This window comes from Haemaphysalis longicornis, unplaced genomic scaffold (genome assembly GCF_048455015.1).
Source record: "Haemaphysalis longicornis isolate Haplotype H1 unplaced genomic scaffold, Haemaphysalis longicornis Haplotype H1 scaffold_14, whole genome shotgun sequence".
Lineage (NCBI taxonomy): Eukaryota > Metazoa > Arthropoda > Arachnida > Ixodida > Ixodidae > Haemaphysalis > Haemaphysalis longicornis.
In genome coordinates, this window is record NW_027526245.1 from 31,961,692 (window position 1) to 31,988,090 (window position 26,399).

The following is a 26,399-nucleotide window of genomic DNA, read 5'->3' on the forward strand; positions in this document are numbered from 1 at the left end:
CTTCGTACCTGGCATCAGTAGAAGCTAAAGCAACCCATCAACCGGGAGCCTTCTGGAAGTACATTAATTCAAGATCTAGTAAAACTAAAGAATCTATTCGTTTACTAGACTCCAACGGCAATGAGGTTGCGGAGGTGGCCGACTGCTTTGCTCGTCAGTTTTCTTCTTTTTTTGGAATTAGCGGTGGCAGTGATAACAGTAGCGCCCCTTGTCACCAGGGCGGTAACTCTGGTTGTTTCCAACTGGATGAGAACATCGTGCGGACCAGTATCAAGCGGCTAAAGCCCTCGCTTTCTTGTGGACCAGATGGTATTCCTGGCGCCATTCTAAAAACGTATGCAAACATATTCGTTCCAGTGTTCACTTCAATGTTTAATAACTGTCTCCGGTCTGGCACGTTCCCTCGCTCATGGAAAATCTCTCGCGTATTCCCTGTATTCAAGTCAGGCCCAAAAACTGACGCCATAAACTATAGGCCAGTCTCGCTCCTTTGTTCTGCCTCTAAACTATTCGAGTTATCTCTTCATATGGTGTTGTCTTTCTCACTTAAACACGTCCTCATTCCTAATCAACATGGCTTTATGCGTGGTCGTTCAACTTCCACAAACCTCGCGTGCTTCATGGAGCAGGCTGTCCCAGCAATCGTTGGTAGAAGCCAGCTTGATGTGGTCTACTGTGACATGAGCAAGGCCTTTGATGTAGTCAACCACTCGTTATTGCTTGCCAAGCTCATTCTGTTAGATGTCCACGCTTCTTTGGTGGGTCTTATACGTTGCTATCTCCAGCAGCGATATTGCTATGTAAGTGTTAACGGTCAAACTTCATTTAGGTACAAAGCAACAAGTGGTGTACCCCAGGGATCTGTTCTGGGTCCCCTTCTTTTCTCCATTTTCATTAACGATGTTGCTTCTGTAATTCAAAATTCTTCTTTTTTGTTGTATGCTGATGATATGAAAATCTTTAGAGAAGTGCGCAATATTCATGACTGTAATTATCTTCAGGCTGATATTGCGTCATTCCATCGTTGGTGCACCAAAAACGACCTAATTTTGAACCCCTCAAAAACGAAAGTTGTCTCCTATAGTAGAAAAACTCAACAGCTGCAATACTCTTATAAAATTGCAAGCACTGCATTGCCGAGGGTGACTGAAATTCGAGACTTGGGAGTACTATTTGATTCTTCTCTGACTTTCTCTTCCCACGTTACACAAATTACCCGTCGCTCTCTTCGATGTCTGGGTGCTGTTTGCAGGTATTCTAGAGAGTTTAAAGGTCCTCTTCCTTTTTTAAAGTTGTATTCGGCTCTCTGCCTACCTCTTCTCGAATACGGCTCTGTTGTTTGGAATGGAACTTGCAAGTCCAATAGTGACCGTATCGAAAGAGTTCAAAATAAGTTCCTCTTTATCTTTAAGCACCGCTTCCGTCATGTGCTAGAAGACGCTAACGGCAGTGTGCCTTTTCTGAAAAGTCTTCCTTCCCTTCGGTGTCGACGAATGCGAGCTGATATTATCTTTCTTTATAAACTTCTTCATGGGGATATTTTGTGTGACGACTTGGTTACACTTATCAATGTCAACTTGCCGAACAAACTTTTCCGAACATTTCGAACTTTTAGAACAGATGCTTTAAGTAGAAGACGCTCGTCCATCTGCAGAATACAATGTGCATATAATGAATATTCTGATCGTCTTGATATATTTCAGAGCTCTTTTTCTTTGTTCTCAAACGACTTGAAAACTGTTGTAGCTTAAGTGCCTTTAGTCATTGCAAATTTATGTGCTGTATTTATTTTAGGCAAATCATGTTCTTGTTTGTTTGTTTTTCACATTTCCTGGTTTTGCGTTGCTTGAATTTCTGTAGGTTTGAGTGCCAGTGCTTGTAATGCTGAACTTCTTTCAAAGTTGAAACTTCCGAACATTTTGTTATAAAACCTTCGTGTTATGCGTATAACTTATCGCTGTCATGTTCAGTGAGTATTTCCTGTTTTTCACGTGCCTTGAACATTTCGCTGTCCGAGTGTCATGGCTTGCAACGCTAGGTCTCCTGTTTCTTTTCTTTTCTTTTCTTTTTTTTTTGCTGTTTTGCTTTCTGAGATTACTGTAACTATCTTTACTTTATTGTTTCTTTCATGCATACAGTTGTGTGTGTTGTGTTGTCTTGATTTTAGTTTGTTTTTATGTACGATTTGTATATGGTGTACCAGTACCAAGACCCTAGGGTTGTTCCTGGGCACCGAAAATAAAGGTTGATTGATTGATTATTATTATTATTATTATTATTATTATTATTATTATTATGGCGCCCAGCCGCGATGCATGCTTGCTCTGCTCGTGCCCTTTTTTCGGAAAACAACAGTTCTATCGCTGCGAAAGGTGTGTAAAACGTGTGCATGCAAAGTGTGTGACCTGGCCGGACGACCAACTGGAACTTTTGAGGGCTGGATCGCGCCCATTTTGCTGCAATTTGTGCGATTCGACCAAGTCGGGCGCTAAGCCTAGCGACGAGATGGAGGCATCCCCGACGGAAACGTGTTCTCCGCAGCCCACCGTTCCCCCGACCGGTTCCTCTCTCTCCCCTCCGGGTAACCTTTGTGGTGAGATTGCCGGTCTCCGCCGTCTTCTCCTCGACGCGCTGGAGGGAATTTCTTTTTTGAGCGACGAAGTGTCGCAAATGCGCGAAGAAAATGAGCGCCTCCGGAAGGACCATTCCCGCGGAGCCGAACAGCAGGCTCGAATCGTCGCCTCCCTCCGCTCCGAGGTTCGTTTTTTACGTGAGGAGCTGGCCCGCCGTGTGACCCCCGCGCCTGCGAAGTCCCCGACGGTTGTTCCATTTCAAGCTTCCGTGATCCCCTCAACCTCCGACAACCCCTCGCCCTCCGACACGCCTCGAGACACCGAGACCAGCCCTGTTTGCCCTACGCCGCCAGCTCGTCAATCCCCTTCGGAGCAACGCGTTGACGATCCTGCCCGACCCCCTTTGACAACAATTGCCACAAAGGGTGAAAAGAATACAAAGAAGGGAAACAGGCCTGCATTCCTTGGAGCCATGGAGTCGTGTGCATTGTCGGTGGTTGAGCGGCCGCAGCGTCAAAGGGCACTATTTGTTTCAAAGTTGAGCCCTGACACTGCCACTGCTGACCTCAAGAAGCACATCGAATCTCAAAATATTTGTCCCCTTTCCTGCCGGCGGCTGAAAACAAAATATTTGTCGTACTCCTCATTCTACGTCATGGTTGACGAAGAAAACATGAAGGGTCTGAACGACCCCTCAATGTGGCTGCGTGGCTGCATTTTCAAGCCATTCCGTTGGATTCTACATGATGATATGCTCCATCCTTCAGAGTCTGTAATTGACAGTGAAGGTGTGTAATTTGGACATCTTTTACCAAAACGCTCGTGGTCTACGAACTAAGCCAACTGAATTTTTCGCTAATGTTATTTCGTCTTCGTTTCCTGTCATTGTGATTACCGAAACTTGGCTGTGCAATGAGATTCCCTCATCAGACTATTTTCCACCAAGTTACAACACTTTCCGCAGTGATCGTGACTTCAGTGCAACCAAACAAAAAGGTGGTGGCGTACTTATGGCTGTAGATAATTCTCTGAGATCTGTTCGCCGAAGTGACATTGAAACTGTTCCTGAATCAATATGGGTCGAAATTAGCCTTGATCGCTGCGAAAAATTGTTGATTGGGTCCTTCTATGTGCCGCCTAGCATTACCCCAATCTCTTTTAATGACATCATCTCTTCCATTGAAAGTGTCATAGCTTCACATAGGAAGCACAGGATTGTTGTTATTGGTGATTTTAATACCCCTGGTATCGACTGGAGAACACTTAAATATTCTCATTACCATCAATACATAGAGAATAAGTGCGGCCTGCTATTAGATTTTCTAGCTTTTAATTTCCTTCAACAGCATAATTCTATTGCCAATCCTTGCGGTAACATATTAGATCTATGTATTTCGAACAATCAGCCTATTGAAGTGTCACTCTCTGACGTTTTTCTTGTTCGTCCCGATAAATTTCACCCACCACTTAAACTAACACTCTCTCTGTCAGGGGAACAACAGAGCTTTCAAAATAACATCAACAAATCGCCCAGATTTGCTTTCAAAAAAGGTGACTACGTTGGCTTACACCATGACTTATCCTCCATTGACTGGTCTATGGTAACTGAAAAAACCAATGTTGATGACCAAGTAGATCAGCTTACGGAACTTATCTTAAGCAGTATGCGCAAATATATTCCACAATATACTCCTAAACTCCATAAATATCCCCCCTGGTTCTCGTCTGAACTTATAAGTGCTCTAAAGCATAAAGATCGCGCACACAGAAAGCTTAAAAGCACTCCATCTCTCGAGCGCAAGGAAGATTTCCGATGCTTTCGAACTCTTTGTAAACGCCTATATAAACGGGATCACAGTTCATATATTGCACACTTAGAAAAAAACGCCTCTGACAGGCCGGCTGAGTTCTGGAAGTATGTACGCAAACGGTCTAACAAAAGTGAAGAGCCTTTAATACTACTGGACTCCAATGGAACAGAACTACAAGCCGTCGCTGACTGTTTTGCCACGCAGTTCTCTTCCGTTTATAAAGCCTCTGACTCTAGCACTACTATCGAACAACACTTGGAAATCAACACACCCAATGCTCTGTCGCTAGATGAAAATCTCATCAGCGAATGCATTAAGCGCTTGAAACCATCCTTATCATGTGGTCCAGATGGTATCCCCTCAGCCATACTAAAAGCTTATAGCAGTATATTGGCCCCCGTACTGACTAGTACTCACTAGCACTCACTAGCTCCCAGTACTCACTAGCATATTTAATAACTGTCTGATTACTTCCACATTTCCTAACAAGTGGAAAATTGCTCGTGTTTTTCCAGTATTTAAGTCTGGCTCTAAAACTGATGTCTCGAATTATCGACCGATTTCTCTTCTCTGTGCCATGTCAAAGATTTTTGAGCTGGCCCTTCACCACATACTGTCTTTTAATGTGAAAAACGCATTGAATAATAATCAACATGGATTTGTCCCTGGCCGCTCAACCGTCACTAATCTTGCCAGTTTCATGACGCAAATATCTACACCTGTATTCCAGAGAGGACAGGTCGACACCATTTACTGTGACCTCAGCAAAGCGTTCGATGTAGTCAGTCACTCAATGCTTATGGTTAAACTTGCTCATTTTGATGTTGACACCGCTGTTGTGAATCTATTGCATAGCTACCTTCGTGATAGATCATGTTATGTTGCCGTCAATGGCCAAACGTCCTCTTTTTACAAAGTGACCAGTGGTGTACCTCAGGGTTCGGTAATAGGCCCACTCCTCTTTTTAATGTATGCTAACGACGTTTCTTCTGCCATTCGCAATTCTTCTTTCCTTTTCTATGCAGATGATTTAAAGATATTTAGGGAAATTCATTCATTTAACGACTGTCGCTTGTTGCAGTCTGATTTGTGTTCTTTTTCAGAATGGTGTAAAAACAATAACCTTTCTCTCAATATTTCAAAGACAAAAGTCATGAGTTTCACTCGCAAATCATCTAGCGTATCTTTTTTATACTCTGTCAATTCTGTGTCTTTATGTAGGGTTTGTGAGATCAATGATCTCGGCGTTGTCTTTGATAGCACCTTGCATTTTTCAGCTCATACTAAGAGTGTTGCTATGCGGGGTCTTCGTTCTCTCGGCTGTGTTTGTAGAATATCGAGAGAATTCAATTCTCCTATGCCACTCCGCAAATTGTACACCGCAATATGTCTTCCTCAACTTGAGTATGCATCTGTGATCTGGAATGGCATCTCTAATTCCTTAAGTAACGTAGTTGAGCGTGTCCAGAAAAAATTTCTAAGCGTTTACAACCATCGCTTCGCTAAAAATGACTCTGGCTCGTGTTCTAACACCGTTCAACTATTGTCACTGCCTTCACTTCGCTGCCGGCGAAATCGCGCCGATCTCTTCTTTCTTTTCAAGCTCGTTCACGGTACTATATCCTGTCCTATACTGCTCAATAGTATTAATTTTCGGATTCCGCGGAAGCAAACAAGAGAGAGCAAGCCGTTTCTTGTAACTACCCGCCTCTCTCAGCACTCAACCCTCAACAGGATATAAAGTCTTTATAATTTTTATTTTCTTGACCTTGATGTTTTTGATCGGTCACAGTCATCGTTTTCCTCCAAGGTTTCTACCGTTATAAGATAACAGCACATGTGCAATTTGCTCTATCCTTCTCTTTTAGTTTATCTGGCGCATTGTTGTATGTATCTATGTATGTATGTATGCATGTATATTATCTGACTTTTCGTCATTATCATTAGCTATTTCTCATACTGTGTTAATCTACTTTTGTCCTGTCATCCTAATATTTCTGTGCGCATTGTATCTCTGATAGTTTTCTTCTGAACAGTCATCTTGTTCTATTGTGTTATTCTTAGTTTTTTTGTTTCTTTTTTTTTTGTGCGCCAGCATCAAGACCTTTCGGTTGTTCCTGGGCACGTTAAATAAATGATTGATTGATTGATTGATTGATTGATTGATTGATTGATTGATTGATTGATTGATTGATTGATTGATTGATTGATTATGCATTTGCTGATCACTTCAGTTCAGTATTTGGACCCAATACCCTCTCCCGCGCCCGCGAACTGTCTTCTTCGAATTTCTGTATCACCCTTATATCCGAAGAAGACGTTCTCAAGGCACTCAAACAGCTAAAGCCATCTCTTTCCTCTGGTCTGGATGGAATTCCCTCCGCACTACTAAAAGCTTACGGGATCATACTAGCTCCGATTCTCGCTTCTATATTTAACAACTGTATACAATCATCTACCTTTCCGCGCCTTTGGAAAGTCGCGCGTATTGTTCCTGTGTTTAAGTCTGGTGTGAAAACAAAGGTAGAAAACTACAGGCCAATTTCTATCCTCTGCTCGGCAAGCAAACTGTTCGAATCAATTTTGCACGTAATTTTGTCGAGTAGTGTCAAAAACATCCTTCTTCTAGAACAACACGGTTTTTTATCTGGCCGTTCAACTACTACAAACCTTGTGTCTTTTATGTCCTTTGCCTCGGAAGCTGTGCATGGGCGGGGTCAGCTCGATACCGTGTACTGTGACCTCAGCAAAGCGTTTGACGTAGTTGACCATTCCTTGCTTCTGCATAAAATGTCGACTTATAACATTCCCGTTTGCTTCGTGGAGTTACTCAGCAGCTATCTTAATAATAGGTACTGTTTTGTCTCTGTTAATGACAAAGAATCTGCTGCCTACTGTGCTTCCAGTGGTGTGCCTCAGGGATCTGTTCTGGGGCCTCTTTTGTTTTCTTTGTTTGTTAATGATGTCTCAGCCTCTATAAATCACTCTTCTTTTCTGTTATATGCCGATGACATCAAAATATTTAAAGAAGTTACTAGCGCTGAAGATTGCATAGCTCTTCAATCTGATGTGGATGCTTTTAGCAACTGGTGCTCCGCGAACAAACTTGCTCTTAGTGGCACTAAAACGAAGGTTATGTCCTACAGTCGTAAAACAAACCCCATACTTTATCCGTACGTTGTGAAAAGTGTGCCACTACCGCGTGTGTGTAAAATATCTGACCTTGGAGTGGTATTTGACAGTGCACTAAACTTTTCTGCTCATGTGGATTCTATTTCTAAGTGCGCCCTTCGCCGCTTGGGGTTTGTCTGTCGAATATCAAGAGAATTCAGCAACCCTGGCTCACTACTAAAGCTTTATTTGTCTGTTGTCCGCCCTATTTTAGAATATGCCTCTGTTGTTTGGAACGGCACGTGCCAGTCGAACAGTCATATACTTGACAAAGTGCAAAATAAGTTCATATCTATCCACAAACATCGTTTCTCCCGCCACAGAGGCAATGGTTCAGACTCTTTTACTTCTAATCCTCTCCAAAGTTTGAAGTCCAGACGAACCAATGCTGACCTAATTTTTTTATTTAAACTTGTACACGGGATTATTTCTTGTTCGGAGTTGCTTGCAAATGTAAATCTTAGAGTACCGTCGAAACTTACCCGTAAGTCTCCTATACTTCGTACCCGTAAGACATGCAATAGACACTGCACATTGTACCGCCTTCAAGAAACATACAATCTCTACTCCCATAATATTGACATGTTTCATCACACCTTCGGTCTTACATTTGCGACCTTCTGACTTCTGTCTCTCCCTGACTTGGTTCCGACCAGTTTTAATTCTATTTTCATTGCCCTATTTTCGTTTATGTTGCTCGCCTTTGTTACTGTTCCTACTCATATATATCTATATCTGCCCGTTTGTATTGTCAAATTTTTATGACACTGTGTTTTATCGTTTCGCGATTGTTCAAACTTTAGTGTGCCGAAATCATTGATTTTGTTAAATGACCTTCATTCTTCATTATAGTTTTTTTTTCTTCGCTTGTATTTTGTTGTTCTTCTCACGTGTGGATGTATTTGTGTCGTCGTCTGTCTTTTTCTTAAGTGCGCCAGCACAAAGGCTCCGGCTGTACCTGGGCACTACAATAAAGAGATTGATTGATTGATTGATTGATTGATTGATTGATTATTATTATTATTATTATAACCCTGGATCGCCCTCTTCATTGACGCTATTATGCTTAACTTCCAGGCGGAACAAGGCTGATATTCTCTTCCTCTTTAAAATTATGCACGGCATAGTGTCTTGTGGTGAGCTGCTACAACATGTTCGTCTTTATGTGCCGCAAAAATGGACCAGGAAACATGATACCTTTTGCAACCCCAATTGTCTGCGTGTCTTGTGCCCTGTGTTCCGACTGCAATGCACGTACAATCGGTGCTCGGATTACCTTGATATATTTAATGATTGCCCTACTCTGTTTCGCAAACATGTCTGTGAGTTTGTATTGGCGTAACTGCCAACTTCTCTTATTCTGCATTTGTCTTTTATCCTTGAGTTCATTCACTTAAATGACTCATTCCGTAACTTCAACATAAGCTATCCTTTCGGTTTTTTTTGTATTTTGTATTTTATTTTGTATTTCAGAGATGTGTACATTGTTTCGTGTGTTTCTGTTTCCGTGCGCCAGCACAAAGGCCCCCCCGGCTGTTCCTGGGCACGCAAATAAATGATTGATTGATTGATTGATTGATTGATTGATTGATTGATTGATTGATTGATTGATTGATTGATTGTTATTATTGGTTTCTCTGCGCTTGTGTCTATCCAACTGATAGTTGCCTATTTTTGAAACTGTTTACTGTCTTTGTTCGTCTTATCATTTGTCTCTACACTCTTGCCGTTGTTTTTGTTGTATTACTGTCAAACTTTGTTGCTCTGCCTGTCGTGTGGCCTTTACGACAGGCAAAGCAACATAGTCATCTTCTTTTTTTTTATTTTTTACCTCTACCCAGGCTCCGCCTGAGCTTTATTTCTGTCATTTTCACTACTTCAATTTGTGTGTGTCTTGTCGCTTGTTTGTTTCTTGCTATATGTCTCTTGTAATTTGTTTTCATGTAACTACCCGTGCGCCAGCACTCAGGCCTCTGGCTGTTCCTGGGCATGTAAATAAACATGATTGATTGATTATTATTATTATTATTATTATTACTGGGCTTGCCCATCAGGCTGCAATCGTCGCTTCCCTGCGTGAGGAGGTTCGCTGCCTGCGAGGGGAGCTCGCGCGTCCCCGCCTTCTCCGCCTGCTTCTCCGAAGCCTGATAATCCTTTCATGCCGCCTGTGACGTCACCGCAGTCTGGTATCCCTACGAGGTTGTCGTTCGCCGAAGCCGCCGGCGGTGCAGCTGGTGAAGGTGCCCCCTTCCTGTCCTCTAACACCGCTTCGTCGTTCGTTGATTATTATTATGATGGCGCCCAGTAAGGACAAGTGCCTCCTCTGCTGCCTCGCTTTCTTCGGCAGGCAGGCGTTTTTTCGATGTTCTGCGTGTAAACGCCGTGCGCACGGAAAGTGCATTGTTCTTCCGGACGAGGAACTGCAGCGTTTGATCTCCGGTGAGCAGCCGTTCGTCTGCAATCTGTGTGTGGCTGCGGCGTCACCCGCTTGGCCTAGCGACCCCAGTGACCAAGCCAGCGAAGACGGTGAGCCAGCGAACATCCCGGCCAAACGAGTGGCGTCCCCTGTCGGAGCAAGCTTCAACCCTTCGGCGGACCTACGCGCAGAGGTAGCTGCGTTGAAGAATCTCCTGTCCGAAGCCTGCGCCAGCCTCTCTTTTCTCGGGGGTGTTGTCACCGAGCTGCGCGAGGAGAACCGGCTTCTTCGACGGGACAACGTGGCTGGGCTTGCCCATCAGGCTGCAATCGTCGCTTCCCTGCGTGAGGAGGTTCGCTGCCTGCGAGGGGAGCTCGCGCGTCCCCCGCCTTCTCCGCCTGCTTCTCCGAAGCCTGCTAATCCTTTCATGCCGCCGGTGACGTCACCACAGTCTGGTATCCCTACGAGGTCGTCGTTCGCCGAAGCCGCCGCCGGTGCAGCTGGTAAAGGTGCCCCCTTCCTGTCCTCTAACACCGCTTCGCCGTTCGTTGACCGCCCCAGCAGTCAACCTGCTACGGCCTTGTGCACTTTGGTTTCCCCTTCGGTCCACCCTCTGCCCCCGCCTCGTAGGTCCGAAACTGCGTTTAATGGCCCGCCGACGAACTTGCAGAAGAAAAGGAGCCCTCCCCGCGTGGGTGCGTCGGAAGCTTCTCAGTTGGTTGTGGTACACCGACCACCGAGCTCCAGGGTCATCTTTGTTTCAGAACTGTCCGCTAGCACCACATCTGCTCAACTGTTGGCTCACTTGTCAACTGTGCAAGTTACGCCATTGTCGTGCAAACGCGTTAGGACCAAGTACGACTCATATTCTTCTTTTTGCGTAACTGTTAACGAGGAGTGTTTTAGGCGCCTGAGCGACCCGTCTATGTGGCCAAAAGGCTGCCTTTTCAAGCCGTTTCAAGGCAAGGTCCACCCTCGTATGCTGCACAGCTCTGAAATAACTGAAAATGATCAGTAAGTACGAGAGTTTCGACATATACTATCAAAACACTAGAGGTCTACGAAATAAGTCCTCTGAATTTATTAGAAATATTGTATGCTCTAAATTTTCTGCTGTTGTCATTACTGAAACCTGGCTTTCCGATGATATCTCGTCTTCCGACTATTTCCCTTCTAACTATCAAATCTTTAGAAGCGACAGAAAATTAACTGGACCTAAACAAAAAGGTGGCGGGGTTCTCGTTGCCGTTGATCATTCAGTGCATTGCATGCGGCGTGCTGACCTCGAGACCCTAGACGAATCAGTCTGGCTTGAGGTAGGCCTCACGAAGGGCGAGAAGCTACTCATCGGTGCATTCTATATATCCCCGGATGTATTACCTTCTGTATTTAATCGAACACTCACATCCATAGAAAATGTCTCAAATGCACACTCCAACCATAAGCTCATTATACTTGGAGACTTCAACACCCCAGGTATTCGCTGGAACAGTCTTTCCTTTGAGCACAAAAACCATTATGCAGCGCAGAAATGCAGCATGCTATTAGATTTTCAATCGTTCACCTCCATGCAGCAGTTTTGCCGCATAGAAAACTCTTGTGGTAATGTTCTAGATGGGTGCTTCTCAAACTTAAAAAACGTACAAGTGTGTGCCTCTGAAACATCCCTTGTGCACCCCGACAAGTTTCACCCCCCTCTTATTGTCTCTGTCTCGGTCACGACCCAGCATCGCTCTGGCGGTGTTGACAATTGTGCAGTCCCGCGATATGCTTTCAAGCGTGGAGATTATGCTGGGCTGTATCACTTTTATTCATCTGCTGAATGGTCTAGTGCTTTGGATGTCAATGATGTTGACGAACAGGTTCGACGTGTCACTGAAATCGTCAGAAGGGGCATGGAAAAGTATATCCCTTGTTATAAGCCTGTTCCTTCCAAATTTCCCCACTGGTTTTCTAAAGAACTTCGAAGTTCGCTTAAACTTAAGGATAGCGCCCACAAAAAGGCCAAGCGTTCTGGGCTTGACAAGTGGAAAGCGGAGTTTAGTCGGTATCGCTCACTTTGTAAAATCCTCTACCGGCGTGACCACCAGCTCTATATAGAATCGTTAGAGGCTGCTGCGTCTCAGAAACCGGCTGAATTCTGGAGGTATGTACGCGGCCGTTCTAAGGCGTCTAAAGAACACGTTAGCCTGCTTAATTCCGATGGTGAAGAGGTTGAGGATGTTGCCACCAGTTTTGTTCAGTACTTTCATTCTGTGTTTCAACTGCCAGATGGCAACGACGAACGCCTATCGTTTAATAACTCTAATTTTAACACACTTAGGTTAGATTAAAAAATTGTCAATGATAGCCTTCAACGGACGAAACCATCATTTTCCTGTGGTGCAGATGGAATTCCAGCAGCCCTCATGAAGGCTTACGGCAACATTTTTGTGCCCGTCTTAACTTCCATCTATAATAACTGCTTACTTTTAGGTAAATTTCCTTGTGCATGGAAGATCGCTCGAATTTTTTCAATATTTAAGTCTGGTGATAAGTCAGCCGTTTCTAACTATCGCCCGATCTCACTCCTTTGTGTCGCCTCAAAACTCTTTGAGTCAGCTCTGCACAAAGTTCTTGCTGCCTGCGTCAAGAACGTTGTGATACCAAATCAGCACGGCTTTTTCTCTGGTCGATCGACGGTCACAAATCTTGCAAGCTTTATGACACAGGCTTCGGCTGCAGTTTGTGAAAACGGCCAGTTGGACGTTATTTATTTTGACCTCAGTAAGGCGTTTGATGTGGTGAACCATCAGTTATTAATTAACAAGCTTGCTAAGTCCGGTGTAGACGCAAGCCTTGTTGCCTTGTTGTCCAACTATCTCCTTGACCGGTCCTTTTACGTAGATGTTAACTACAAAAAGTCTAGTGTTTACCCTGCAACAAGTGGTGTACCCCAGGGTTCCGTGCTGGGTCCATTATTGTTTTCTGTCTTTATCAATGATGTTTCAACAGTGTTAACAAACTCTTCTTTTCTTCTCTATGCTGATGATGTCAAACTATTTAGGCACATTAGCGGTGTTCAGGACTGCTGTGCCTTGCAGAGGGATGTGTCGGAATTATCGGTCTGGTGCAGGAAAAACTGCTTAATTTTAAACCCCACTAAAACAAAGGTTGTCACCTACAGCCGGAAAACCCACCGTCTGCTGTTTTCCTACAGTATTGAGGGAGCTCCTCTGCAAAGGGTTGATGAGATTAGGGACCTAGGGTGCTTTTCGACAGTACCCTCTCTTTTTCTCCTCATATTAGGCTCATCACCCGGCGAGCACTCCGAAGCCTTGGAAATGTGTGTAGGGTTACAAAGGAATTCTCTTCTCCAGATCCATTTCTAATGCTATACAATGCAATATGTATACCCCAGTTAGAATATGCTTCTGTTGCCTGGAACGGCATCTCCAAATCTAGTAGTGAATTAATAGAACGTGTGCAGAAGAAGTTTGTATCCATATTTAAGCACCGTCATCACAATCACAGTTTTCATCCTGATTCTGACTTACCCATAGTCCCTTCCATCCCTTCCTTGAACTGCAGACGTATGCGTGCAGACCTTACATTTCTTCACAAAATTGTTCATGGCGACCTTTCTTGCGCAGACCTGCTTAACTGTTTAGAGTTTAGTGTACCACAAAAGCCCACCAGGTCGCATCGCCCGTTCTTGACCGCTGCGCACAACTCCAATCATTCTCCTGTACGCAGAATACAGAATTGTTACAACCGCTTCTTTGAACGCCTTGACATCTTTCAGAAATCCTTTACAATTTACCGTACAGCGCTGTTGAATACAGTATGTTAAACACCTATGATATGTCTGTCGCTCTTTTTTTTCTGGAATTTGGTTTCTCTGCGGTTGTGTCTATCCAACTGATAGTTGCCTATTTTTGAAACTGTTTACTGTCATTTGTTCGTATTATCATTTGTCTCTACACTCCGTTGTTTTTGTTGTATTACTGTCAAACTTTGTTGCTCTGCCTGTCGTGTGGCCTTTACGACAGGCAGAGCAACATAGGCATCTTCTTTTTTTATTTTTTACCTGTACCCAGGCTCCGCCTGTGCTGTATTTGTCATTTTCACTACTTCAATTTGTGTGTCTTGTCGCTTGTTTGTTTCTTGCTATATGCTTCTTGTATTTTGTTTTCATGTAACTACCCGTGCGCCAGCACTCAGGCCTCTGGCTGTTCCTGGGCACGTAAATAAACATGATTGATTGATTGATTGATTGATTGATTTATTATTATTATTATTATTATTATTATTATTATTATTATTATTATTATTATTATGATATGTCTGTCGCTATTTTTTTTCTGGAATTTGGTTTCTCTGCGGTTGTGTCTATCCAACTGATAGTTGCCTATTTTTGAAACTTTATTGTCATTTGTTCATATTATCATTTGTCTCTACACTCCGTTGTTTTTGTTGTATTACTGTCAAACTTTGTTGCTCTGCCTGTCGTGTGGCCTTTACGACAGGCAGAGCAACATAGGCATCTTCTTTTTTTTATTTTTTACCTGTACCCAGGCTCTGCCTGTGCTGTATTTGTCATTTTCACTACTTCAATTTGTGTGTCTTGTCGCTTGTTTGTTTCTTGCTATATGTTTCTTGTATTTTGTTTTCATGAAACTACCCGTGCGCCAGCACTCAGGCCTCTGGCTGTTCCTGGGCACGTAAATAAACATGATTGATTGATTGATTGATTGATTGATTGATTGATTATTATTATTATTATTATTATTATTATTATTATTGCTCTTATCTCGATTCTGTAGAGAGCAGCGTTAATTCCCAGCCTGCAACATTCTGGAAATATATTCGATCCCGTAAAAATAACTCTCATGAGCAAATCCGTCTCGTTGATTCCTCTGGGGAAGAAGTTCTTGATGTTGCAAACCATTTTGCTCAGCAATTTAGTACTACATATGGCCAGCGTTATGACAGCGAAATAAACCTAATGTTAAATAATGTACAGGGTCCTAGCTTAGTACAATTGGACGAGCAGTTGGTGCTCCAGAGTCTAAGGCGCATGAAACCGTCGCTTTCGTGTGGCCCTCACGGAATACCTCCCGCTATTTTAAAAACATTCAGTAGCATTTTTGTTCCTGTTTTAACTGCGGTATTCAATCACTTTCTAAACACAAACACATTTCCTCGTAAGTGGAAAATTTCTCGAGTGCGCCCCATCTTCAAATCGGGCACCAAATCTGATGCAAAAAACTATAGGGCAGTTTCTCTACTTTGTGCTGCCTCCAAGCTTTTTGAGACAGCGATGCACAAGGTATTGTCAAGTTCTGTACAGCAGTTTCTCACAAGTAAACAGCATGGTTTTATGTCAGGAAGGTCGACAACGACTAATCTCGCCTGCTTCATGGAGCAGGCCTCCGCTGCACTTTCTGAGCGAGGCCAGTTGGACGTCGTCTACTGTGACCTGAGCAAAGCATTTGATGTTGTCTGCCACGCGTTGTTACTTGATAAGCTTTTGCAGTCGGGCATTGATACACCACTCGTGGCGTTGCTGGGTAGCTATCTAAGCAATCGGTTCAGTTTCGTTAGTGTTAATGGGCAGACATCCTCTATGTATAGATCAACAAGCGGTGTGCCCCAAGGCTCCGTGTTGGGCCCTCTCTTGTTCTCCATTTTTGTGAATGACGTGTCAGTCGCAATTAGAAAGTCTTCTTTTCTTCTCTATGCTGACGACATCAAAATTTTCAGACGTATAAAGTCCATCGAAGACTGTGATGCCCTGCAGCAAGATATATTCTCCTTTGCTAACTGGTGCTCAGATAACAGACTAAATCTTAACCCGGCGAAAACAAAGGTCATGTCTTATACCCGAAAAACGAACCCCATTTTCTTTCGCTACAGTATTGATGACGGTTTTCTGTCTAGAGTCGACGAGATCAAAGACCTCGGACTGTTCTTCGACAGCGCCTTAACTTTCTCGCCTCATGTCACTCAACTGACTCGGCGGGCGCTCCGCTCGCTTGGTGCTGTGTGTAGGTTTTCAAGAGACTTCCAGTCTCCTCATTCGTTCCTAAAACTTTTTATGGAACTTTGTATTCCTCAACTTGAATATGCCTCTGTCATTTGGAATGGAACCTGCACATCTAATTGTCAACGTGTAGAGCGTGTACAAACCAAATTTTTATCCATATTTATGCATCGTTTTCCCTCTGAGCCTCTCCCGATAACTGTCTCTTTAAGTTACCGGCGAACCCGTTCAGATCTTGTTTTCTTATATAAACTGCTTCATGGTACAATTTCATGCCCGGAACTGCTTGCAGCAATCGGGTTTCGTGTTCCGAAAAAAGCAACAAGGCTTAACCACCCTTTCCACACAGCTGCTCAACTTAGCAGATGTTCTCCTCTTGACAGACTGCAACGCCTATATAACCTTCACTCAGGGGAACTTGATATTTTTTGCCGTCCCCTTGGGGGGTTTTTGTCCGAGCTGTTAGCCGTGGCGCACTAACTTCATTTCGACAGTTCTCGTGTTCTTCAGTTATTTTCCGCATGTGTATGTTGTTTTCCCAGAGTCTGTTCTCATTTGTTCATATATGTTGTTCATATATGTTCATATATGTTAGTGTTCATATGTTGTTCATATGTTCATATATTCATATTCATATATGTTCATATATGTTCATATATGTTCATATATGGTTCATATATTCATATTCATATATGTTCATATATGTGGATTCGCGGCCACAAGTGGCAGCTGTGTAACCGCTGTGTTTTGCCTTTCTAGGAAGAGGAGCCTTGCCTCGTGCATACTGCTTCTTGCCGCCTGGCCGCTGATTACCGACGGAAGACATCGACAATCATCCCATCCAGCCAAGCCGCATGGCGTCACTTCTGACGGCACGCACCACCAGGACACTATAAAACCCCCGGCGACGCATCAACCCTTCGGGATTCGCGGCCACAAGTGGCAGCTGTGTAACCGCTGTGTTTTGCCTTTCTAGGAAGAGGAGCCTTGCCTCGTGCATACTGCTTCTTGCCGCCTGGCCGCTGATTACCGACGGAAGACATCGACAATCATCCCATCCAGCCAAGCCGCATGGCGTCACTTCTGACGGCACGCGCCACCAGGACACTATAAAACCCCCGGCGACGCATCAACCCTTCGGGATTCGCGGCCACAAGTGGCAGCTGTGTAACCGCTGTGTTTTGCCTTTCTAGGAAGAGGAGCCTTGCCTCGTGCATACTGCTTCTTGCCGCCTGGCCGCTGATTACCGACGGAAGACATCGACAATCATCCCATCCAGCCAAGCCGCATGGCGTCACTTCTGACGGCACGCGCCACCAGGACACTATAAAACCCCCGGCGACGCATCAACCCTTCGGGATTCGCGGCCACAAGTGGCAGCTGTGTAACCGCTGTGTTTTGCCTTTCTAGGAAGAGGAGCCTTGCCTCGTGCATACTGCTTCTTGCCGCCTGGCCGCTGATTACCGACGGAAGACATCGACAATCATCCCATCCAGCCAAGCCGCATGGCGTCACTTCTGACGTCACGCGCCACCAGGACACTATAAAACCCCCGGCGACGCATCAACCCTTCGGGATTCGCGGCCACAAGTGGCAGCTGTGTAACCGCTGTGTTTTGCCTTTCTAGGTAGGAATTTTTCCACTCAATTCTTGTACTGAAAGCTTCTGTGGCCGCTTACCCCCCTGTTTTGTTCCTATGGGTGTCGACGTGTGCACCTATCGGGTGCGCATCGGCAGGTTTTTTGCCTGTCGTTCGCTACAGTGCCTCTCTCAGAGCCGTTTCGCCGCTGGAATGAATTTAATCAACGTTCTCGGTCCGAGGCCCTCGACACTACTGCTGTCCGCGTGCTTGGCATTGCTCCTGCTTTGTGCAGGTGACGTTGAATCCAACCCAGGGCCTAAGATCGAGGACGTTCTAACTTTGTTAAAGAACTGCCATGAAGAAACTACGACTAATTTGAACGCAATCAAACAGCAAATTAGCACCATTGAGGCCCTGATATCGAAAAAACTGTGAACAATGTATCGGAATTCCAAAAAACTTTTGACGTAGTGGCTGATTCCGTGCAGGAAGTGAAGGCGAACGTTTGTAAAACAAATGAAGGTCTTGCGGATGTCGTTGATGACATGAACAACCGTATGAGGCGTAACAACCTTATCATCAAAGGCTTACCGGAAGAAGAAAATGAAGGATACGCAGAATCTGAACGTATTGTCAAAGAGTTTTTTTCAACCCACCTTGAAATCGAAGCTGGAGACATTGAGAGAGCCCATAGACTTGGGAAACCCCGGCCTGACTTTCACCGTCCCATTATTGTTAAATTTCTTAACTTTAAATCTAAACTGGAAGCCCTAAGTAACGCCTCAAAATTGAAAAATCTTGAAGAGCCCAAAGTCTGGCTAGAAGAAGATTTTTCCCCCAAGGTACAGCTAGCCCGGAAAAAGCTGCGCGATTTCGCGAAATCGAACAGAAAAAGCACCGAGAAATACACAGTGCGCTTTAACAAACTGCACATGCACAACTCCACTTTTTGTTACGATGCTGCAAATGACTGCGTTGTCAAGGTGGCCTCAACGAAAGCGCCCTCCCCACAATGAACTTCTAAAGGGTCCATTTACAAATCAAAGTCAAGCAAACCGTTATCCTTGCTCGTAGCAAATTTTCGTAGCATCTATGGCAAAATTGACGACCTAAATGCTATTTTGTTCACGTGCTCGGCTGATATATTTGTAGGCACCGAAACATGGCTATCTGAAGATGTTCCAAACACTGACTTAACACTTCCCTCGTCATTTATGCTTTTTCGCAAAGATAGAGCGGGCTGCCGAGGAGGAGGAGTTATAATCGGTGTGAAATCTAGTTATCACCCATCACGTATTTCCATTTCCTCCCCTCTTGAAATCATTTGGGTTTCTTGCTATTTTGAACATGTTCATTGCGTCATCGGTGCCTGCTACCGGCCACCTGATAGCCGGCAGGATTTCGTAGAAATTCTTAACGATTCGATCGATACCATTTTCCTCAAGTTCCCGAGTTGTCTATTAATTCTTGCCGGTGACTTTAATTATCCTGATATTGACTGGGCCTCCCTAACCGTTCATGCTCAACGTCATCGCCATGAACAACTAAGCTTTCTGCGCTTACTTCATTATCATAATCTCAAACAACTCGTACATGAACCGACGCGTGGCGACCACATACTAGATCTTGTCCTCACAAATAACGCACAGCTTGCTAAAACAAACGTACTGGACCAAATCAGTGACCATAACGCCGTACATTGCTCGTTGTTGCTACCACGTGCCGACAAATCTAAGGTTAAGAAATATATCTTTAACTACAGCCGAACCAACACTGAAAAACTAAACGGTTTGTTGCAGAGCTTCTCTGAAGACTTTGAACTCAACTTTGCAAATCGTTCAGTGCAGCATAACTGGTGTTTGTTCCGCGATAAACTAAAGGAAGTGGAAGAATTGTGCGTACCTAAACTATCAATAAGCGAAAGAGTAAATGACCCTTGGTTTACTCGAGAAGTAAAAAGAAGCTTAAACAAAAAGAAAAGAGCATACCAGAAAGCGACTAAAACAAGCGACCCCGACGACTGGCTTAAATACAAGAGTACATCCAGCGCGTGCGCGGATGCAATTCACAAGGCCAAAAATGATTTCTACAATTGCACGCTCCCAAACCTTTTAAAAACGGACCCTAAAAAATTTTGGAATATTATTAATCCAAAGAACAAAAACTCTGCCCCACCCCTCACAAGTGAAGATGGCAAGACCTTGCCTGTTGCAGAATGTGCTGAAAAACTGAACACCTACTTCTCTCAAGTTTTCACTGTTGAGCGACCACTAGATAGCTCTCTCGATTTGCCGTCACTAACCATTCCACACCCGTTCCCCGCTATCGTAATCACTACGCATGGCGTAGCCTGCGCAATAGATCGTTTGGCACTCAAGACTAGCCCCGGACCAGACGGAATTAGCGCGAAACTTCTAAAACTAACAAGTCCCTTTTCGTCATATTTTCTTTCTTTGATTTTTCAACAATCACTTGATTCAGGATTCATACCAGAAGATTGGAAATCAGCGCATGTGACCCCAATTTTCAAATCGGGTGACAATACAATTCCCAATAACTACAGGCCAATTTCACTAACATCAATCTGTTGTAAATTACTCGAACACATATTATTCACGCATATAATAAACCACCTTAACCTGAACAAACTGCTCTTAAATAACCAACATGGGTTTCGTAAAGATCTATCTTGCCAAACACAACTCTTCGAATTGGTAACCGACCTTCATTCCGCTCTAAACCTGTCCCGTCCTGTTGATGCAATTTTCATTGACTTCTCGAAAGCCTTTGATCGCGTGCCACATAAACGTCTGTTACTAAAAATTCGCCACCTCAAACTTGACCAAAACACAACACGATGGATAGAAGAATTTTTAACCAATCGTTTCCAGACAGTCAAAATAAACAATCATATTTCTAACCAAACACGTGTATCATCTGGGGTCCCTCAGGGGTCTGTGTTAGGTCCTCTTTTATTCCTGATTTACATCAATGACATAGCATGCAGCCTAAAATCAGCAATTCGCCTGTTTGCGGATGATTGTGTAGTATATAGAGAAATATCTAATCCAGCCGATACAATTATCTTGCAATCTGATCTGATTAAGCTAGAGGAATGGTGTAGCCGCTGGCAAATGGAAATCAATGTAGAAAAAACCAAACACATAATGTTTAGTCCTACCCCCGAGGCAGTTCCTGTTAATTACAAAATAAATGATAATCCAATAGATTCAGTTCAATCGTTTAAATATTTAGGTGTGTTCTTCACGGCGAATTTAAAGTGGACGTGCCATATAGAATACATAACTACTAAAGCCCTTAAAAAACTTGGCCTTCTCAAGGGGCGCCTACATTTAGCCACCAAGGAAACCAGGTTTCATGCATATAATTGCCTTATCCGGCCCTCACTAGAATACGGTTCAATCATATGGCATCCTCAGGGCGCAAACTTAACTAACCTCTTGGAATCCGTCCAGAATAAGGCAACCCGGTTCATTACGTCCTCGTACTCGCGTTACCAAAGCGTATCTTCTTTAAAGGATTCACTTCATTTTCCCTCGCTTGCCACGCGCCGAAAGTTGGCTCGACTATCTTTTTTTCATTCGCTGTACCACAGTAGCACGCCGTTTTCCCAGCTTCATATCATTCCACCGCCTCATATCTCTGCCCGGGTTGACCACATTTTCAAAGTTAAACCAATTTTCGCTAAAACAGAAAGATATAAAAACTCTCCTTTAGTCCTTGCAATCGCAGAATGGAACTCGTTACCTGCTCACATCGCAGAACTGTCCGATTCATCATCATTTCAACATGCACTCAAAACCTTTCTTGAAGTTCTTTGATGTCGCATAAATCTTTCTTGTGTTTTTCTTTTTTTTCTCTGTATCTTTTTTGCCCCCAGTAGAGTGTACTGTTTGCGCTCTTTTGTTTTTGCTTACTGTTTTAAGTGTATTTCGCGTGAAGCCCTTTTTTCATTCAATGTAATGTATTGTTGTTTGGCGTTGTTTCTGGATTGTACTTTGTTTCTCGATGCAATAGTCATGTACACCTTCTCTGCCTTCATTTACGTTCTGCTGGAAAAATGCACTGTACTTTTGATTATAACCCCACTCTATCCCCCCCTATGTAATGCCCATTCGGGCCTTTAGGGTATGTAAATAAATAAATAATAAATAAATATGGTAGTGCTGCGGGCGTAATCGTTGTATGTATTATGCTACACTTGTGTAGTCAACTCTTCATACATATGTTTAAGTGGCCCGGGCGAACCAAATGTTATAGAAACAAATGTTTCTATAACTTATCAGTTTATGTGAATAGTTACAAACATTTCCTGTACTTTGTTTCATACGTTTTTGTGTAATTGATGCTTCAGCCGATTGCTATGGTCATTGTACGCTGTGTTTGTGCAATGTACCATAGCTTCGTATAATGTAGTTTGGATGCCACTTTTAATTTTTTCTCTGTGGTATTTCATTCACCCACATTTTTTCCTGGTTTTATATGTGTCAGCCGCTGATGTATTTCAATGCGGCATTTTTTCTTTTTTTTTTTCCTCAGTGCGCCAGCACCAAGGCTTCGGCTGTTCCTGGGCACTATAATAAAGGTTGATTGATTGATTGATTTATTGATTATTATTATTATTATTACCAGTACCAAGACCCTAGGGTTGTTCCTGGGCACCAAACATAAAGGTTGATTGATTGATTGATTGATTGATTGATTGATTGATTGATTGATTGATTGATTGATTGATTGATTGATTGATTGATTGATTGATTGATTATTATTATTATTAATAATAAGATTATAATAATAATAAGAGTGCGCCATCTCGCCATCTTGCGGGCAAGATGGCGCCCAGTCAGGACTTCTGTGTGCTATGCTCTAGTGCTTTTTTCGGGAAACAAAAGTTTTTTCGCTGTGCGTCGTGCCAAAAACGTGTGCACGCGAAGTGCGTTGTGTGGCCGGACGAGGAGCTGCAGCTTTTGAAGTCGGGTGCTCAGCGATTTAGGTGCAATTTGTGCGAAACCGCCGATGCGGCGCCTAAGCCTACCGAAGCTTTGTCGGCGAGCAACGACACCGGCCCGCCGTCCCGCACGCAGTCTTCACCCTGCACCCTCCGACAGTCGCCGGCCACCTGGACCCTGCGCCTGGACCCAACCGGTCGACCTTCCGACCGAAGTTGCCTCTCTCCACGCCCTCCTCACCGACGCGCTGGAGGGAACGTCTTTTCTGAGCGACCAAGTGGTCCGGCTTCGTGCGGAAAACGAACAGGTCCGTCGTGAGAGCATGCAGGACTTTGCTCGGCAGGTCGATGTTGTTGACTCCCTCCGGGAGGAAATTCGCTGCCTGCGTGGGGAACTCGCTTCAGAGCCTGCTGCCCCGCGCACCCAGCCCTGCTCCCCGGAATCTAAGTCGCTATTCTCTGTGGTTGCGGCGGCTCCGACGCTGCCTGCCCCTGCCGCATCCCCCTCGCCGGCATCAGCCACTGCCGGAGGTGTGCAGGGTAATGTAGTTGCATTTGTCCCTGCCCCGGTCACTGGGATTGTACAGCCGAAGGGACGCCCAGCTCGCCTTCAACCGTCGTATGGCACTTCCGACCCGGGATCAGTCACGGTGGTTTCACCGAAACTAACACACTCGGCTGACCAACAACCGACACGTGACGTATCACGGCGGCCACCTGCTATGTTCGTTTCTAGGCTGTCACCGGAGACCACTAGTTAAGCCTTGTCCTCCCGCCTCACCTGTTTGAACGCCCCTCCTGTGACCTGCAAATGACTAAAAACAAGGTTCACCAACTATGCGTCGTTTCAGGTCGTGTTCTCCGATGAGTACTTCGAACGCTTGCAAGACCCATCGTTCTGGCCGAACGGGTGCCTCTTTAAACGGTTTCTAGGCCCTCTTCATGAATCCATGCTACACACGTCTGAAACATCTAATAATAATTCACCCGGATGCGCCTGAACTTTCTCCATCAAAACGTTCGTGACCTAAGGACAAAGGCTAGTGAGTTTTTTTTTTTTTTATTCTGTATCTTCATCCGATTTTCATATTGTTATTCTTACTGAAACCTGGCTTGAACCAGATATTGCCTCCGGGGACTATTTTACCGAAAATTTTAATGTTTACCGCAGTGACCGGGAGTGTACAAAAGGTAAAAGTTTTGGTGGAGGTGTTCTCATAGCTGTGGATCGTTCTATTACTTCCTTGAGGCGCAGTGATATCGAAAGTGTGGATGAATCTGTCTGGGTTGAACTATGCTGTCCAGGTAAGCGGAATATATTACCTTCTACATGTTACTTTTCTCCAAATCTTCATCCACATGAGTATGAGTCAGGCATTTCGGCCATCGAAAACGTCGTCACCTCAAATCCCCGTCATGACTTCTGTATCGCTGGCGATTTTAACGCACCTGGTATCGACTGGTCGGATGGTACCGTCCAGCATCAATACCACTATGCCATACGGAAAGGCACCTGCCTTCTCGACTTCATTTCTTTTACTGACCTCCAGCAAAAAAAATGGTGTAAAAAACTGCAACGGAAACACGCTTGACCTTTGCTTTTCCAATCTTGATTCTCTCAGTGTTTCCAAGTCCGACTTTCATCTTGTGTGTCCTGACAAGTATCATCCCCCCTTGCATCTTTCTTTAACGTGTTCCCCTCAGTTCATTCGCTCCTGTCCATCTGCCCGTCCTGCCTTTAACTTTGCCGCTGGGGACTACGTAGGTTTTTATAATTATCTGTCGGAGTTTGATTGGTCTGAGGTTTTGAACGCTGGAAAAGTTGACGAGCAAGTCGAGCAATTTTCTTCTATTATGTAAGAAGGCATGCGCAGATTCATCCCGCGTAAGCGGCCCAGGAGCTCTAAATTCCCCGCTTGGTTTTCAGGTGAGCTCCGCGTGGCCTTGAAACATAAGAAGCGTGCCCATCGGAAGGCACGGCGGACAAATAGTGAGTCATGGCAACAGCAATTTGTCTATTACAGGTCTTTGTGCAAAGTGCTCTATAAGCGGGATCGGTTACTGTACATCTCTGCTGTTGAAAATGATGCTACGCGGAGTTCCAAATGCTTCTGGCAGTACGTCCGTTTTCGCTCCAGCACGAAGAGCCGAGAACACATCAGCCTTCTCGATGAAAAGGGAAATCATATCGCTTCTGTTGCCGATGCATTTGCTGAGCACTTCAGTTCAGTATTTGGACCCAATGCCCTCTCCCGCGCCCGCGAACTGTCTTCTTTGAATTTCTGTATCACCCTTATATGCGAAGAAGACGTTCTCAAGGCACTCAAACAGCTAAAGCCATATCTTTCCTCTGGTCTGGATGGAATTCCCTCCGCACTACTAAAAGCTTACGGGCTCATACTAGCTCCGATTCTCGCTTCTATATTTAACAACTGTATAAAATCATCTACCTTTCCGCGCTTTTGTAAAGTCGCGCGTATTGTTCCTGTGTTTAAGTCTGGTGTGAAAACAAAGGTAGAAAACTACAGGCCAATTTCTATCCTCTGCTCAGCAAGCAAACTGTTCGAATCAATTTTGCACGTAATTTTGTCGAGTAGTGTCAAAAACATCCTTCTTCCAGAACAACACGGTTTTTTATCTGGCCGTTCAACTACTACAAACCTTGTGTCTTTTATGTCCTTTGCCTCGGAAGCTGTGCATGGGCGGGGTCAGCTCGATACCGTGTACTGTGACCTTAGCAAAGCGTTTGACGTAGTTGACCATTCGTTGCGTCTGCATAAAATGTCTACTTATAACATTCCCGTTTGCTTCGTGGAGTTACTCAGCAGCTATCTTAATAATAGGTCATGTTTTGTCTCTGTTAATCATAAAGAATCTGCTGCCTACTATGCTTCCAGTGGTGTGCCTCAGGGATCTGTTCTGGGGCCCCTTTTGTTTTCTTTGTTTGTTAATGACGTCTCAGCCTCTATAATCACTCTTGTTTTCTGTTATATGCTGATGACATCAAAATATTTAAAGAAGTTACTAGCGCTGAAGATTGCATAGCTCTTCAATCTGATGTGGATGCTTTTAGCAACTGGTGCTCCGCGAACAAACTTGCTCTTAGTGGCACTAAAACGAAGGTTATGTCCTACACTCGTAAAACAAACCCCATACTTTATGCGTACGTTGTGAAAAGTGTGCCACTACCACGTGTATTGAAAATATCTGACCTTGGAGTGGTATTTGACAGTGCGATAAACTTTTCTGCTCATGTGGATTCTATTTCTAAGCGCGCCCTTCGCCGCTTGGGGTTTGTCTGTCGAATATCAAGAGAATTCAGCAACCCTGTCTCACTACTAAAGCTTTATTTGTCTGTTGTCCGCCCTATTTTAGAATATGCCTCTGTTGTTTGGAACGGCACGTGCCAGTCGAACAGTAATATACTTGACAAAGTGCAAAATAAGTTCATATCTATCCACAAACATCGTTTCTCCCGCCCCAGAGATAATGGTTCAGACTTTTTTACTTCTAATCCTCTCCAATGTTTGAAGTCAAGACGAACCAATGCTGACCTAATTTTTTTATTTAAACTTGTACACGGGAATATTTCTTGTTCGGAGTTGCTTGCAAATGTGAATCTTAGAGTACAGTCGAAACTTACCGGTAAGTCTCCTATACTTCGTACCCGTAAGACATGCAATAGACACTGCACATTGTACCGCCTTCAAGAAACATACAATCTCTACTCCCATAATAGTGACCTGTTTCATACACACCTTCGGTCTTACATTTGCGACCTTCTGACTTCTGTCTCTCCCTGACTTGGTTCCGACCAGTTTTAATTTTATTTTCATTGCCCTATTTCCGTTT